This window comes from Triturus cristatus, chromosome 4_1 (assembly GCF_964204655.1).
Source record: "Triturus cristatus chromosome 4_1, aTriCri1.1, whole genome shotgun sequence".
Lineage (NCBI taxonomy): Eukaryota > Metazoa > Chordata > Amphibia > Caudata > Salamandridae > Triturus > Triturus cristatus.
Window position 1 is genome coordinate 664,223,265 of NC_140585.1, and position 16,949 is coordinate 664,240,213.

Consider the following 16,949-nt stretch of genomic DNA (forward strand, 5'->3'; position numbering starts at 1 on the left):
AGACCGACCATTGGCAGCCCTAAAACCGCGTTCAAGGCAGAGACCCATCCACTGCAGGGCTGATTCTGTCCATCGCTTGATGGGTGTAAGATCTAACTGGGGGATGCTCCACACGGCATCCTCCTCTGTCATGAGAAATTCCCCCTCCGAGTTTAGAGGCTCGAACGAACAGTTTAAATCGCCTACGATTATTATGTTGCTGTCAGGTCTAAGGGAGTCCAGAAAGGAATCCAATATTGGAAAGGTGTCGGAGCCACGCCCACCAGGCTTGGCACTATTGTACACATTAATTATATAGAGCTCAGAACCATCTGAACCATCTAACTGGTGCAGCTTAAGGGCTAGAATGTCTCAGCTTCCCACATATAGTTCCTTGATTTGGAGGTTCATAGATTGTTTCATCCAAATGGTTAAACCTCCTTTTTGTCCCAACGACTGCAACTTTGTGGAAATTTAGGTACCCCGTGTGATGTACTGATTCTGCAGCCCAGGTCTCCTGGAATACCATGATGTCATGTTTGTCCACCAGGTCAGTCCACTCTGCGGTGGAGATTTTACTCTTTAGGCCTGCGATGTTCCAGGATACCAGGGAATGCAAATGGGTGCCACCACCAGAAATAGTAGGACGGAGAGGCAATGCCAGTTGGGGAGCGATAGAACCGGTTTGGTTAAAATTACGGCAGCATAAATTGGGATGACTAATATCCTCAGTCATAAATACTCCACAGGGTATCTCCACAACCCGGTCGGTAGCCCCTATCACGGGGAGAGTGTAGGTGGGACGGAAGGGGTTTGGACTTTAGGATCCACAATAGGGACAGCAGTGGGTGTAAAGGTCTTTCTTAGAGCAATGAGTGGAAGCAGAGAAGGTGCTAAGGAGGGGACCGCACAGCTATCCCCCGAAAATACCCAGTTAGTACTATTGCTGATATTATATGTTGACGCTGCATGAACCACTGTATCATTGGCCTTGTGCCACCCTGCAGTACCATTCCTTTTTCTAGAGCCCAGTCAATCAACCCCCTCCAAGCCACTGAGGGACTCAAAACTGTTTGCCCGGGGAGGGATGGAATCCTGGTGAGGGGAAGTGTGCTGGTGTCTAGGTGCTATGTCCCACCCATTATGCATGATAGGAAGATGACTATAGTGAAAACTTGGGAAGAAATAATTCAAGCTTAGAGTTTGGATTCCCGCTTTGCTCTGCATCTCCCATTCATGACAAATATACCTGACCACTCTGGGATCCCTAAAATTGACAATTATGCAGTCGCCTTTTAGGTCCTTATATCTCCTACCCAACCAGCTCACCCTTCTCACATGCATAATCTCCGCATTTATTTCTTGTGGGAGTGGACGATTCTTGTTTAGCCAATAGATCACCTTATTCTTTAGATCCCCATGAGTCTCTATTTTATCGTGTTGGATCTCTGGGACATTTGCCAGGATAACGGTATAGGGTGCGTATTCCGGGGGGAGGTTGATACAAGGAAGCTTAGCTCGCTGAGCCTCCACCCCTAATTTCCGATTCTCTTTAAGGGGTGGGCGACCACCGCACACTATGTGCGATAGCTTTTCCACACCTTCTCTATCTTCTCTGGCGACGCCCTCCCTAGTATGACCAGTGGGGAGGGTTTGTAGTGAAGCATTTGTAGAGGGTATAAGATGTAACTGAGTATTTGAATTAGTTAGTGCCTCTACAGGAGTTCCTATTATGACACTCTGGGGGACGGTAATCACACTCCTGGATTGTTCTTGCCCGGTAGCTTGTGAGAGCTCCACTAATTTATTAAAGGATGTAGTATTTGATGCTACGGTACTTTCCAATTTTACCATAGAATCATTTATGAGTTTAACCCTCTCAAGTAGGGGAAGCAACATAGATCTAAGAAGTTGCTCTAAAGTTTCTAGAATACTATTTAAGGGTTGGTTATCATCGGGGCAAGGGGTTGTTAATTTAGGTGGCATTAAAGAAGAGGCAGTGGGGGCAGATCTGTAATGCGATTTAGAAATGGAGGGTGCATTTACGGAAATAGTTTTAGTTAGCTTGGCACTTCTACCCTTTTGAGTCCCTCCCCCTCGCTTTCTTTTACCAGCGATATGTTGGGGTTGGTTAGTTTTCCCGGTTTTGGGAGGATGTAACGCAATTGAATGAGGCATGGTAGGGGCTGCCAAAACGTTAGGATCAGTAGGACTATTTGGGAGTATAGATATACTATCTAAGATTGAATCGAGGGAGTTGCTAGTTGATATAACGGTGGACCCGCCTCCACACATGATCCTAAACTAATTGCATCAATTGACCGAGGATGCTCGGGAGTAACTGCAGACATAATAGTACCCAAAGAGGAGCGTTTAGACAACAGCTCTAGGGACAGCCTTTTTTCTGTATGTGCAATTTCTTTTTCAAGAACATTTGGTGCTCTAGTAATAAAACGATCCAAGGTTCCCGATACAGACCCCCCGAGGCTAGTTGGTGCAATCTTCCTCCCATTTCTAAGGCACAGCGCCATAGTAAGGCGAAATAGCTGTGTGGCACTACAGTTCGCAAACAATAAACTCCAGGACCATAAGTCAAAAGCAGAGTAGCCGAAACAGCAGTACAATTTCTTAAACGAATATAATAATAGTCTCACGGTGTTTTTGGGAGGCGACGAAAGGGGGGTGGCCCAGCCCAGCCACGTCCTGCCCCAGACGGCCACAGACGGCCACAGACGGCCACAGACGGCCACAGACGGCCCGCCCTTTGCCTGGGCTTAGCCCGGCGCGTCCCGCGCGCGTCCTCGCGGGGAGAGGGACCAGGTGGGGCTTTATGCACCGCCTAGCGCGTGCTGAGGATAGCGTCCAAGCCCAGGGGTGCCTGGGTGTTGTAGTTCAGGCCCTGTCACTCGCCACTTCCGATGTCCGGGAAGGGGGCGGGGCCAAGCACAGCCTCACTGGCGCGTTAGGTTGCTGGACAAACACTGTGGAGACCGAGCTGGAGAACCAATATCCTCGAGGCCCGGCAAGAGAATGGAGAAGCAAAGAGCTCTGCACCAGGTGGGGCTTTATGCGCCGCCTTGCGCGTGCTCGGGATAGCGTCAAAGCCCAGGGGTGCCTGGGAGTTGTAGTTCAGGCCCTGTCGCTCGCCACTTCCGATGTCCGGGAAGGGGACGGGGCCAAGCACAGCCTTACTGGCGCGTTAGGTTGCTGGACAAACATTGTGGAGTCCCAGCTGGAGAACCAATATCCTCGAGGACCGGCAAGAGAATGGAGAAGCTTTGTCATAATGCATCTTAATAAATAGATCAAACCTATGGAATGTGGTATGCTTTCCCCAATGAAATGATGATACCTTTACCCTTTACCATTAGCTTTACATCTTATCCAACACCGGCCTATGCAAGTGCACATACAGTGGAAACCACAACAGACAGTTATAAAATTACAATTATGTAGAAAAACACAGCACAGCTTGCAAAACAATATACAACCTCTTTCAACAGGGCCCGACAAGAAACATCACAGTGACCCCATCCCCCAGGGTTTGACAGAGTAGGTAAAGTCAAAACCCATGCCTACTGCAAGATTCCAGGGAACAAAAGACCTAGCTGTATGCTATAATAGATAAAAACAATTCACACCTCAATGCCTATTGACTTTTTACAATAAATACTCCTGGCCTAGCTCCTTTATCATAACATATCACAATTAGCATATTGGGCCTATAGCTATGATCACTGGCTTGCCACCATAATAAACTCAGCCATGCCGCATCAAGTTTAACTTTTGCCACAAATCAAAAAGTGCAATACATGCAGTCTTTTTCGTGATAGTACCCAAATTTGTTCCAATCAAATCCCGTACTCAGGGGAACCAACTTGTGAGTAGAGCCTATGCCCCTCTCTCAGATTGACTATGAAAGCTATGTTTGATGATGACTTGAGGTCAGGTGACAAGTTTCACTGTCATGCCAAAACTTAAATCCATGTAGGTTAATGGCGGTCTTACTCCCATCCCATCTCCCTGTGGTGCTACCAGACAAAAACACCATGAATTAGCTAGTTATCAAAGACACTTTAATAGCATTACAGTGTCATGTGTGTGCCCCCGAAAAAAATGTGAAAGCTCAGCATATTTCTCTATTCTGATATTTGCTTAGCTTACAGGTATGGGTTTTAGATCTTCCCATTCGATGTTTCAAAATTAACTTTTTGTTTTGAGTAGAAGAAAGACTGAACCATGTTATTGCATTAAGGCACTCAGTAGCTTGTCTATGTTGATTATCCCACGTGGTACACACAGAGCAAATTTAAAAAAACGGCAATACCGGCACTGACCATCTGTGAGCAAGGGCAACCGCCCGAAACGCGTCAGATTTTGTGCATTTTCGATTAATAAATAACATCTTGCCTTATTCCTGGGATTCGTGGTGTCTCTGTTCGCCAAGTTGGAGGTGCAGCGTCATCGAGGTTGTTGAATATATATATATATATATATATATATATATATATATATATATATATATATATATATATATATATATATATATATATATATATATATATTATGTCCACAATCGCTCCTTCTGAACTGCTTGACCCGAGAGAGGTGGCGCAAATGTCGGCGGAGCACGCCGACTCGTAATGTTCCCACAACAAACCAATAGTGCGCTCTCAGTAACCAAAGAAGGCAAAGTCCGGGATAGTGCAAAGAAGAGGTGTTTATTCCTCACAACGCGTTTCAACTCGTTGCAGAGTCTTGTTCACGTCTTTCTTTGAGATATATATATATATATATATATATATATATATATATATCTCAAAGAAATACCCTTTCAGGCACAGAGTGACGAATAAATTATGCAAAAAAGAAGCAGAGAACTCTGGGTAGTTCTCAAGTTTAGGTGGAAAGCAGCCCCTGTATGGAGCACTCTCAACACCAGCGGCACTCTAGATCTGCTCACCTCAAATGTCTGTTTTTCTATCAAAATCTTTAAGCATAGGATAATTTGAGGTGAGCAGATCTAGAGTGTCGCTGGTGTTGAGAGTGCTCCATACAGGGGCTGCTTTCCACCTAAACTTGAGAACTACCCAGAATTCTCTGCTTCTTTTTTGCATATTTATATATATATATATATATATATATATATATATATATATAGTCGGTTTAGTTTTTTTTATAGTTTTGTTTTGTTTATTATGCAGCATATTGTTTGAGTTTAGTTGGTTTTGGAGTTGGAATAGTAATTCATTATTTTTTATTATACAGCACTTTCCTTGAGTTTAGTTGGTTTTGGAGTTGGAATAGTAATTTATTATGGTTTATTACCCAGCACTTTCACTGAGTTTAGTTGGTTTTGGAGTTGGAATAGTAATTTATTATGGTTTACTATCCAGAACTTTCCCTGAGTTTAGTTGGTTTTGGAGTTGGAATAGCAATCTATTATGGTTCATTATCCAGCATTTTCCCTGAGTTTAGTTGGTTTTGGAGTTAGGAATAGTAAATTTGTATTGATTATTATGTATTTTTTTTAAAGAGTTTATATGTACAATCAAATAAAAAAGAAGATGTATGTTAATTTTCATTGTTAATGTTTTTATTTCAAACACTTATTTTTTTGTTCACAATTACATTGTTTTTAGTTAGTTTTGTTATACAATTGTTAAAATGTGATTCCGAAATATTGATATTATTCATAATTATAAAGTATAATATATTTTTAACATATTTGTCATGTGCATTTGCAAAACTAAAAATATGTTTTTACATACATATTTTTTTAACAGTTTTGAAAAATAATATATTTTCTGAAGTATAGTCATGGACTAGTAAAGTAAATATATTTTTAGTTTTTTTAATTATAAACATTTTGATTTTTATTATTTATGATGTTTATGAGAAAAAGTAAATATTTTAGTACATTTCTTTTTACTTTAAAAAAATACATTTTATATAATTTTTTTGTTCTAAAATTATATCATATGTAGTTTACAAATTTGTATTTTGTACATTTTTTATTATTTAGAATATTAAATATTGTTATTAAGAGAATATTTAATATATTAAATAACAAAATTAATAACAAATATATTTTTGTATCTTTCTTTTTTTAAACTTAGTTATATTGGTTGCACATTTACAATAGTCTTATTGTAATGTTATATTTTGAAGGTGAGTACATGAAACAAACATACATTTAATGTATATTGAATATTATATTTGTTGTTTTTTGATAATATAATATACAGGTGCCGATCACGATCCTGTAAAAACCGGGTACGAACCGTCGGACGGAGCATATTCTCCGTCCGACGCGTACCCGGTCGTAACAATATACAAACATGGAAATACGATTCGCACGTAAATAACATTTCCGTATGTTTCGTACAAAACCCCGACCGACGAAAATAAACATACAAATGTGATCCGGGAAAGCGCCGACGTGACGTCGGGACGCACGCAGCCTGCCATTCACGAACCAGGAAGTACGATGCGCACCGACGTCATCCTGCACGGACAATATTTTCCGGCAGCCAAAAACTGCCGGGAAATCAGGACGACGCGAACAAGGAGTACCTGCACGCGACGGACAGACATGGACCCGAACCTACGTGTCATCCCGGCCCTTATAGCAGTCGACCTCATCTACAGGTTACGACGCAGACGCCACAGAAGGTCAGAACAAAAAAGGGAGGGGGGAAAGGGGGGGGGGCAGGGGCAGGCCACAAAACCCCCACCAAAGTCACACAGCACACATGCCCTGGACATACCTGACCCCCAGGCCCTGGTCACTACGAGGGGGTGGGGGCGTGTCCAGCAAAGCCAGCGTCCGCCACAACGGAAGTGCTTGACGACGCGAACCGGCAACACAACAATACAGGTACGTCCCGTACCCACGCCTTAAGAGCGTGGGTACGAGTCGTACCACGCCCACACCTACGTCACCCCAACAATGGCGGGACGGCTGTACCCACGTGGCAAAGGCCTGGGTACGGCCCGCACAAGCATTCCATAGTGTGGGTACGGATATGTACGGACTGTACCCCCACCCCCGTATGCATGGAGCGTACCCCCACCCCAACCGTGTATGAATGACCCGTACCCTCACCCGCATACGTATGGAGCGTACCCCCCACCCCAACAGTGTAAGTACGACCCGTACCCTCACCCGCGTATGCATGGAGCGTACCCCCGCCCCAACCGTGTATGTACGACCCGTACCCTCACCCGCATACGTATGGAGCATACCCCCCACCCCAACAGTGTAAGTACGACCCGTATCCTCACCCGCGTACGTATGGAGCGTACCCCCCACCCCAACAGTGCAAGTACGACCCGTACCCCCACCTCGTACGCATGGAGCGAACCCACACCCGTGTATGTTCTAAGCGTACACATCCTGAAATAGGAGGGTTGGGTGCAGAGTCCTCCCAGCAGTGCCCAGACACAGGAGGGGTGGGTGCAGAGTCCTCCCAGCAGTGCCCAGTCACAAGAGGGGTGTGTGCAGAGTCCTCCCAGCAGTGCCCAGACACAGGAGGGGTGGGTGCAGAGTCCTCCCAGCAGTGCCCAGTCATAAGAGGGGTGTGTGCAGAGTCCTCCCAGCAGTGCCCAGTCACAAGAGGGATGTGTGCAGAGTCCTCCCAGCAGTGCCCAGTCACAAGAGGGGTGTGTGCAGAGTCCGCCCAGCAGTGCCCAGACACAGGAGGGGTGTGTGCAGAGTCCTCCCAGCAGTGCCCAGTCACAAGAGGGGTGTGTGCAGAGTCCTCCCAGCAGTGCCCAGACACAGGAGGGGTGTGTGCAGAGTCCTCCCAGCAGTGCCCAGACACAGGAGGGGTGTGTGCAGAGTCCTCCCAGCAGTGCCCAGTCACAAGAGGGGTGTGTGCAGAGTCCTCCCAGCAGTGCCCAGACACAGGAGGGGTGGGTATCTAACACTCCCAGCAGTGCCCAGACACAGGAGGGGTGGGTGCTTAACACTCACAGCAGTGCCCCTGCAAAGAAAAGGGTGGAGTACCCACAGATCCAATGCCCACAAATGTCAGTCAGGTGCACAAAGATCCTGCAGTACATGTACCACATGTGTGCGAGGCTGGGAGTATACACATGCATAGCGCCAAAAAGAAAACATGTACACATGAAGTCATGGCAACAGTCTACATACACAAGTACAGTGACCACCAAGGACGCCACGAATGATGCAGGTGGAGACATCGCTCAGCATGCATGGCCCAAGTCTAACGAGTCCATCACACACCCAGCCAATGTAGACACAGCTCAGCACCACTTATTGGAAAGACCCTGCAGGGAAGATGTCAGGTTACACACAGGAAGGAACACACCTTGGGACGATGTCACCATGCAGTAACTGCTTACATGAACAAAGTTATGTAGCCAACAGCTTGTGATGGCACACAGATACCAGGATCCACCCTATGACCAGCACAAGACTACAATTCCCACACACCCAACACATAATCACCACCCAAAATCATGGGGCAGGTCGACCAACAGCAATACCAGACAGACAGTAGTGTACTAAGGAAAAGGAAATTGCTTTATTCAGCATCCAAAAATCTGTTTGTCCCTTGAAAGTTCAAAATGTACAATGCCCATCGGGCAATCCAAAGTTCAAATCCAGGTGGGGGACACAGTGGGACGCGTGTCCCCTAGCTTGCCTGCACAGTCAGACTCATTCGTCTTCCAGAGCGGGGAGGGCATCATGTGGGGGGGAAGGACCAGGCACCGCAGGGACATGAGGGCGAAGGGTAGGCGTCGTGGGTGCAGGGATGGAGGACTCCACCACAGGGGGTGGGGCAGGGCCAAAGGCGGAGGCCAGGATGGCGCTGCACACCTTAGCAAGGTCCTCCAGCGACTCCCCTGCACCTGAAGGAACCACAGGCCCCAAGGAGGGGGGGGGGCGCGGAGGGATGGGTCGCAGCGCCACTGGGGGAGGGTGTGGACAGGGGGGGGACTCAACCACCCTGACCGGGGACTCCCTTGACCGCTTGCGGGGTGGTGTCACTGTGGGGCTCAGGGACAGAGCGGCCATGAAGGAGTCTTTGCTGGATATGTGGCCAGGAGAGCTGAGTGGAGGGGATTTGGAGGGAGTGGATTTGGTGGAATGCGGACTCACGCTCTGGCTGCGTGGCTTACGTTTGCCCCAGTGGGTGTGCCTACTTCACCCTGTGTGTGCGTGCCAGGAGGTGTGCGTTTGACCTTCCCTGCTGGTGTGGTGCCTGTGTCTATTGTGGTGGGTGCATGCTGACATCTGGGTGTACATGGGACAGGCATGGGAGTGGGAAGTGTGGATGGGTCAGGGGTTGGACGTAGCGCTGCAGGAGACCCACTGCTGCAGTCAGTGTCGAGTCAATGGACCTCAGCAAGTTGCGTTGGTCAGCCTGCAATGAGAAAATGCCCTCCAAGTATGCCTCCATGTTGTTCAGCACTTGGCTGTGGCCATGGAGGACATTAAGCATCGCAGCCTGACCAACCTGCAACTGCCGCTGGATGTCCACAGACTCGGCATTGGCGGCAGCAGTGGAGACAGGGGCAGGGGGTGCGGTGCCTGGCAGGAAGGAGACATGTGGTGACTGGGCACGCTGGGAAGGGACACAAGCAAGTGGGAGGCAGCTGATGGCAATGGAGGGGGCGGGGAGAGATGTTGTGCCGCTGTCAGCTGCTGGTGCAGCCTCCGCCCACTCGGAGAGATCATCCTCGGACCCGTCAGCTTCATATTCTGTCGTGCCAGTGGACAGGTCCTCGGCCTCACTCTCCTCCGCCTCAGTTCCACTCGATGTGCCAGGCACGATGTCACCGCTGGCACTGGTGCTCGGTCCCTCCGCTCCGTCTGTGCTCATGTCTCCTTCCGTGTCCCCCGACGATGCTGTGGGCAAGGTGAAGAGACAGCAATTAATCATACACCTGTATACATATGTCACATGAGTCCAATCTACATAGGTTAGAGTGCATAGCCTGAAAAGAAAGATCAGTAACATCTACAAAACAAGGTACAGATGTAGGGCATGCAACACACAGTTGGTTGACCCACCATGCCACTCAAAAACTATGGAGAGCATGACACAATAGCAAATGACATGAAATGGAGTTTGACAGAGGAGCCAGGCCCTGGGGACAATCCAGCACTGCATCTGCACCACACAGCGTTGCCGAAAATAGGGATGAGCAGGGACCATATCCATGAACTTGAGGCACATGCTGCATAGGTAATACTGAAAACATGCCCACCATGACTGGCTCACTGCACCTTGAGTGTATGTGCAAACATACATCACACACTGGCCAGACCTAGCAAGGAGATATCAGGTTTTGACATGTAGGCTTTGCTCGCACCAACCACCCCCTACATGAGACAATTTGTTGAGACACAGGAAGCACTTACATCTCTAAGTCTGGGTGAAATACACATGGGCTGGATAAATGCAAGATTGGACACAAAATACCCAAGGTGCGCCTGTCCAAATAATCATGTACAAATGGTCATCATCAGATGATTGTAACAAGACACACAGGCACTGGCCACCGTGAGTATGAACAAGGAAAATCAGGTCAGGCTGTACAGTGGACACTTGTACTACATTTTACGTCAATATACATGGTGCCAGGGGACAATGGCACAGAGCACAACCTATGCTGTAGACACTGAGAGTGTCCACATTTTGTGATGACACACATGACACCTAGGAAAATATGCCCCAGGGGACAGTAGTGGCCACACAACTCCATGGTCCTGAATGGGAATGACTGCAACACACGCCACCATCCCTGCACTATGAGTATCGCACACTCATGCACATCATGTCACAGGCCACAACATAGGACATGCGTGCTGTAAGGCATGACACTTGAGAGACTAACTCCCATGTCTGGACTCAGCATCAGTGCCAACTGACATGGAACCCACAAGTACTGAACTGGACAGGGCACAGACAAGGTCCCAAAACCTGTTACACACCACCCCCACACATGATGCTACAGGCATAGTTCACGTGGAGAAAGTGCCAGCCTACATAACCTTGTGAAGGAGTGACTACACACAGACCAGGGACCACATTGCAAGGAGGGGAAGGGAGGCAGGAGAGCACCGCTATACTGTGGGTAACAGGATCTGCACAGCACCTTTAAACCCTGGCAGTGTATCCATGCAACTGTGCACTTACAAATGCTGGTGACACACAACAAACGCACATGTACCTACCCCCTTCCTGCTGCTGCTTCTCCTGAAAGCGCCTGTCCAAGTCTGGAAATACCACCGCCAGCACACGCTTGTGGATGTGGGTCAGACGGCGGCGCCCGCGGTTCTTATGGGTCTCAGGTGAGTCCTCCAGCAGGACCCGTGCGATCCTCCGCGTCCAGCACCGGATATCCTGCCAGCGTTTCCTCACCTGGGCCAGGCGCCGCTTGCGACCGTCCGTCCTCCTCACGGCACTGACGGCGTTCATCCAGATCTGCTTCTTGGCAGAGGCGCCTACCTGTGAGGATGAACAAGTGACACTACATCAATACACCTGGCACATGTCACAGAGACACATATTAGAACAAATTTGCTGTTTACAACAAGCCATAGTATGCATCCAACGCATTGCACCTTTGTCATAGGGACATGATCCTCTGGGGAAGAGCAAAAGCAGTACCTGCCATAGAAAGTACAGAGGTGGAATGAGGGCAACGACACAATCAATGATCCAGGCTCACACTGTGCATCACAAGCTACACCAGGATTATGTGCAGCACCTCAAAGCAGTCACTTGCCACAAGCCACTGACGCTACCTCAGCAGAGTACACAGACACACACAGGCACAGGACATTCACCTGCCATTGCCAAATGCAGCGACAAACCTCACTCTACACATGTGCCACTAGACGGGGGGGGGGCTCACAGGTGTGGGGCTGGCTCTGCACGTCAGACACACAGCACTGCTCCCTGCTCACATCACATGGGCAGGGTATATCCATCCCTCATGCAGCCCGGGTGCCACACTCCACATGTGCACCCACCCACATGACAGGGGACTTACACACACACCGATGTCCAGGGTACGAACACATCATGTAGACACTCTCAGCACAGGTACACAGAACTAACACACATCTGTGGGTACAGTCACCTGTCACACTGGGCTGACCACATAATAAAATGAGGACTGTAGAGGCTACATTCCCAGGAGGACAAGACAGGCAGAATGTGGCATGCACCATGCAGTGATTATCACAGTAAACACAATGCAAGTGAGGACGGCAGATATGCACCACAGCATGCTCTGGCTGGGAGACATCAGGCATTCCCCCCCCTGGGACCCCCCCTACAGCACATAGCATGTGTGTCACACCTGGACACAATGCCAGAAGTCACAGTCACAAACAAGGGACACATTCTGTGCTAGTGGACTCTGCACTCACCTGATACCCTGGTCGCCCAGACAGCAGGGGGTACTGTGGGAGGATCACATCCAGCAATGCGAGGTTCTCCTCCAGGGTGAAAGGCTGTGCCCTCTCCACAGACCTTGACATGGTTCCACGGAATCAGTAGCAGCAGCTGGGTCGTAGAATCCAAAGATGTGCAGGCAAGTGCTCCCTCATGGGACCTGGCTGCCTTATATCTGCCTTGCTGGCCTTTTTCATGCACAGGAGTACAGAGTGATTGGTCACTCACATTTGCATCCTATATTTCCTCCAATCCCTTTAAACCTAGCACAGTCAGTGGGTTCTTATTGTGTTTTTTTCTTGAGCATGATGTCAACTCCAGAACCACATTGCAACAAAGTAGATTCATTCAAACTGACTACTGCTGTGCACCTGCTGAAAAAAATTCAAACTTTAAACTTGGTCTCCATGACAACCAGCATGCATGTAGGTCTTAATACTTGTCCCTCATGTGTCCCCTATGTAATTTGGAGTTTCACACACAGGTACGGTGCGTACCAGGGCCCTAGGGCACCCCAAATGCATAGCAACGGCCCGTACAGGCGTGTGTACGGTCCATATCACTATGGGTGTGCTCGCGTCAGCACTCCCATGGCGATAGGGAACGTACACAGGCCCTCTGAGCGAATGTACGGTGCCTTTCACACATCACAGTGGTGACAGGCAGCACACAGGAAGGAATAGAGCTGACATACTTGTCCATGGATGGACATCAAGGCATTGTCTGGGCAGTACTACATGTGTGGGGCACAGGTGTGAAAGGCTGTGATGTGACACATTACTCCTGAGTCGAGAAGGCACCAGATGTATGATGAGATGTGTACAGATGTTATGTGTGACAGTGCAATGTGTGCCAGGCATGCCCTTAACTCCTTTGACATGTGTGCATGTCGTACTGCACACTTTGGATGAGCATCACTGGCATGGCACAGTCAACAACACACGCAAGTGTCCCCTGATGGCCGCTACAGGGGTTACCACACCAGACATGTGACTACCCACGGTGCACGATGTGTCTATGTCATGTATGTGTGGGGTGTTCCCATTAGCTTGATGTTGGTGCTCCCTCAAAAGCATCAGCTGTTGCAGCAACCAACATGTGTCTGTGTGTAGATGGACATGGCACACTGTTACGCACACCAGGCCACATGTGGTATCGGATGTGAGGTGCGTATGTATGCATGGGACACGGAGTAGCGTAACAAGGACATGTCTGCATCCTCTCAATGAATGTGTGGTGAGTCATTACATGCACACCTTATTGGCAAGGTGTGTGGGCTGTCCTAGTGTGATGTCATGTGACCTGTGGCTCTAGTGTTCCGCTACCAGTCTCTGAAATCGACATCCTACTTCTGCTGATGTGTTGATGTATGTCACTCCTGTGTTGCGTCTGGCTGTTCACTTACACTGGGACACAGCTAATCCCATGCCATGGCATGTGGAGGTTCACAATCTCCGTGTGTAGCTGGGTCTTGGTAGGAGTGTCACCTGGCAGCCATACCTGTCCAGGGCATGTGGCACATACCTGACTCCGTATGTCGCATATGTGTATTGACAGATTAACATGTGCTCAGTACAAATAAATTGTTGTTGTAGTGCACTCACTCTTCCTTGTCACTTCCAAATTACTGCAGAGCGCCGCCTCTTCCCCGAGACTGACTGTATCCGGTGCTACTGCTTCCCCCAACCGTTGATTGAGGAGTTGACGGCAAGGCTGGCACCACACCTGCAACCGCTGCACAGGTATCCTACGGCACTGACACCCAAGCTGAAGGTAATGGCAGCCCTACATTTTCTTGCCACGGGTACCTTTCAATATACCATAGCTCATGTTGGTGGCTTGTCTCAGAGCATGTTCAGCTGTGTGCTGCATGATTTCTTATAGGCCATGTTGCTTCACCTGGATGAGTTCATCCATTTCCCAACTCCTGAACTGTTGACTGGGGTCAAGCGAGGATTCTATGCCCTGGGAGGGATGCTCCATGTCATTGGGTCCATAGATGGGACACATGTGGCTTTGGTACCACCACAGGCACAGGAGGTAGCGTACAGGAATCGCAAGCACTACCACTCCATCAATGCCCTTGTGGTGTGTCTGTCCAACATGGTGATTTCACATGTCTGTGCTCGTTTTCCAGGATCAGCACACGATGCCTACATCATGAGGCGTAGCAGGGTGCCTGAAATGATGACGCAGCTGCGCAACGAACGAACATGTGTTGTTGGTGGGTATACTCTGTCTGTCCTGTATTTTGCAAAGACTTCCAGCACGACCGCTTCTCCTGTCCTACTTATGTCCATGTGGTTTCCATGTAGGGGACGCTGGCTATCCTAACATGCCATGGCTGATCACACCTCTCCGCAACCCTATCACGCCGGCCCAGCTCCGCTACAACACCGCCCATGGCCGGACAAGGCGAGTAATAGAGAGGACATTTGGCCTCCTGAAGAGCTGATTCAGATGCCTCCACAAGACCGGCAGCGCCCTCCCATATGCCCCAGCGAAGGTCTGCAAAATCTTCATGGTCTGCTGCATGCTGCACAACATGGCAGTTGAGAAAGCTGTGCCACTCATCCTGGATCAAGATGATCAGGACCATCCACCCGTGGAGGACGAAGGTCTTGGCAATGGGGCTAGTGATGTGGAGGATGTGGTTCCGCAAGAGGACATCCGGAGTCGGCTCATACGCGACTTCTTTGCTTAGTGGTGAGTACCAGTGTCTGGTTGTGCACGCATTGGTCCCCGTGTGGCATGTGTTGTGATGTTTATGTCCATCTGCATGTATGCCACGTGAGTCAGAGGTGTGTGTGGATGTGTCACTGGAGTGATGGTGCCAGTGATGAGTGTATTTCCCCAGTCATAATTGTGACCTAGCATGTTGTCATCCTTACATGTGTCGAGTACATGCACATGCAAGTGGCTGTGCTTTTTGTGGCTGACTTCTTGTGTGTCTCTCATCCCCAGGTACTTGCGCATGCCGTCTGCTGGTTGCATTGTTGTGGCACTGCTATTCCTCATGGACACGTCATCGTGTGCTGACTCAGCGTTACACGCACGGACAAGTTTGGAAGTCTCCTTAGGGTAAGGGATGCATCAGGGGTGTATTGGGTGTGGCAGTTGTTTACGATGTGTGCACACTGCCCCTGTCGATGTTTGGTTCCTCTGCAGACATGTCGCATCACCATGGGACACATGACATGCAGCTGGGTACACCTAAATAGATGGTCAGACTTGTTGACAGTCATCTGTGATGGGATTGTGGATTGTGATGATGGCATCAATGTGTGTAACACTGCCCTCGGGCACATACAGTTTGCATTGGCTTGACATGGTGTGGGACTTCCACATCAGAGGATCAATGGTGTATGGCAGCCTCGCCGTGAGCAGCAGGGGGTGTTTAGCTGTTAGCCGACACTTGTGTGCCAGTTCCATGGCTATCACGCATTTGTGCTGCAGAAGGGGGGTTCCAGTGTTGGACCCACATGTTACTCCACATGACCTGTTTATGTGTACTCCGAGTTGCCTCTGCATTCCCGAATACATGAATAATAAAGGTGTCCCTATGCCTCCAAGGTGCCTATTCTCAGTCAATGCTGGTGTGTTGCCACGGTGCATCCGGCATGTCTGGCATGGTTTTCCGTGATAGTGGCTATGTGTCTATGTGTAGAGTAGCAAGATGCAAGCTGTTTGTGTGGGATTAGACTGTGTATTGTGCATGATGTCCATGACTGTGTGAGTATTGTGACATGTGCCATCCCCATGCATCCAACGTTGGCCAGGCCACCATTCTCTGCATCCACCTGACTCAAGCTTGCAGGACATGGTTCTGCAACCTGTCCACACATACCTGGGTGCCCCACAGGACACTCCACATAATCCCTGACCTCTGTGCATGGCTGTCGCTGTACTCAATATGTCTGTCGGCACAGTTGTGCAGCCACCCCCTCAGCTGGTTGGGCCCATCACGGGTGTGTATGGTGCTCCATGTCTGTCTTGCCTAATACAATGTGACCCATGTGTGTCCTGTGCCAGACTCAGGCCCCAGGGTGTGGATGGTTGAAGTCAAATGAGAACTCAGGCATGGTTAGACTTTACAAGACAGATGTCAGGTAATAATGCAAAATGTAGACATCTTCTCTTTATCGTGTAACTTTTTATTTTGGTTGGGGTACGTGAGGGAGGGGGGGTATGACATGAGGGGCTTTCCGGGTGTGTGGAATCCAACGTTCACTAGGGGAGTTGGTGTCCTTGCCATTGGAAATCCTCAGAGTCCATGCCACAGTCTTTGTCAACATTGGTCAGACAGTGACCAGCAAGTCCATGTGGCAGAGAATGTCTTTTGCTGCTGTGCTGCTGTTGGTCCAGTGGGCCAGGTGCCAGGCCAGGTGTCCTGGGAGATGGTGCTGTTGCGCTGACCCTCACAGTCTTTTCCGTGGACGACCCGCCCTCCTGCGGGGACCCTCAGAAGCAGGTCGTGACGATGTTTGGGATGCTCCGTCGGATGTCTCCTCCTCCTCCTCATCCCTCCCT

At 49.1% G+C, this 16,949-nt stretch overlaps 1 protein-coding gene across 1 annotated transcript in view; it reads right to left on the reverse strand.

The window, feature by feature from the left end:
- The window catches only part of PDZRN4 (PDZ domain containing ring finger 4), a 2,469,118-nt gene that overhangs the window by 1,617,970 nt on the left and 834,199 nt on the right, over positions 1–16,949 (reverse strand). The gene's annotated exons all lie outside the window — the stretch shown is intronic.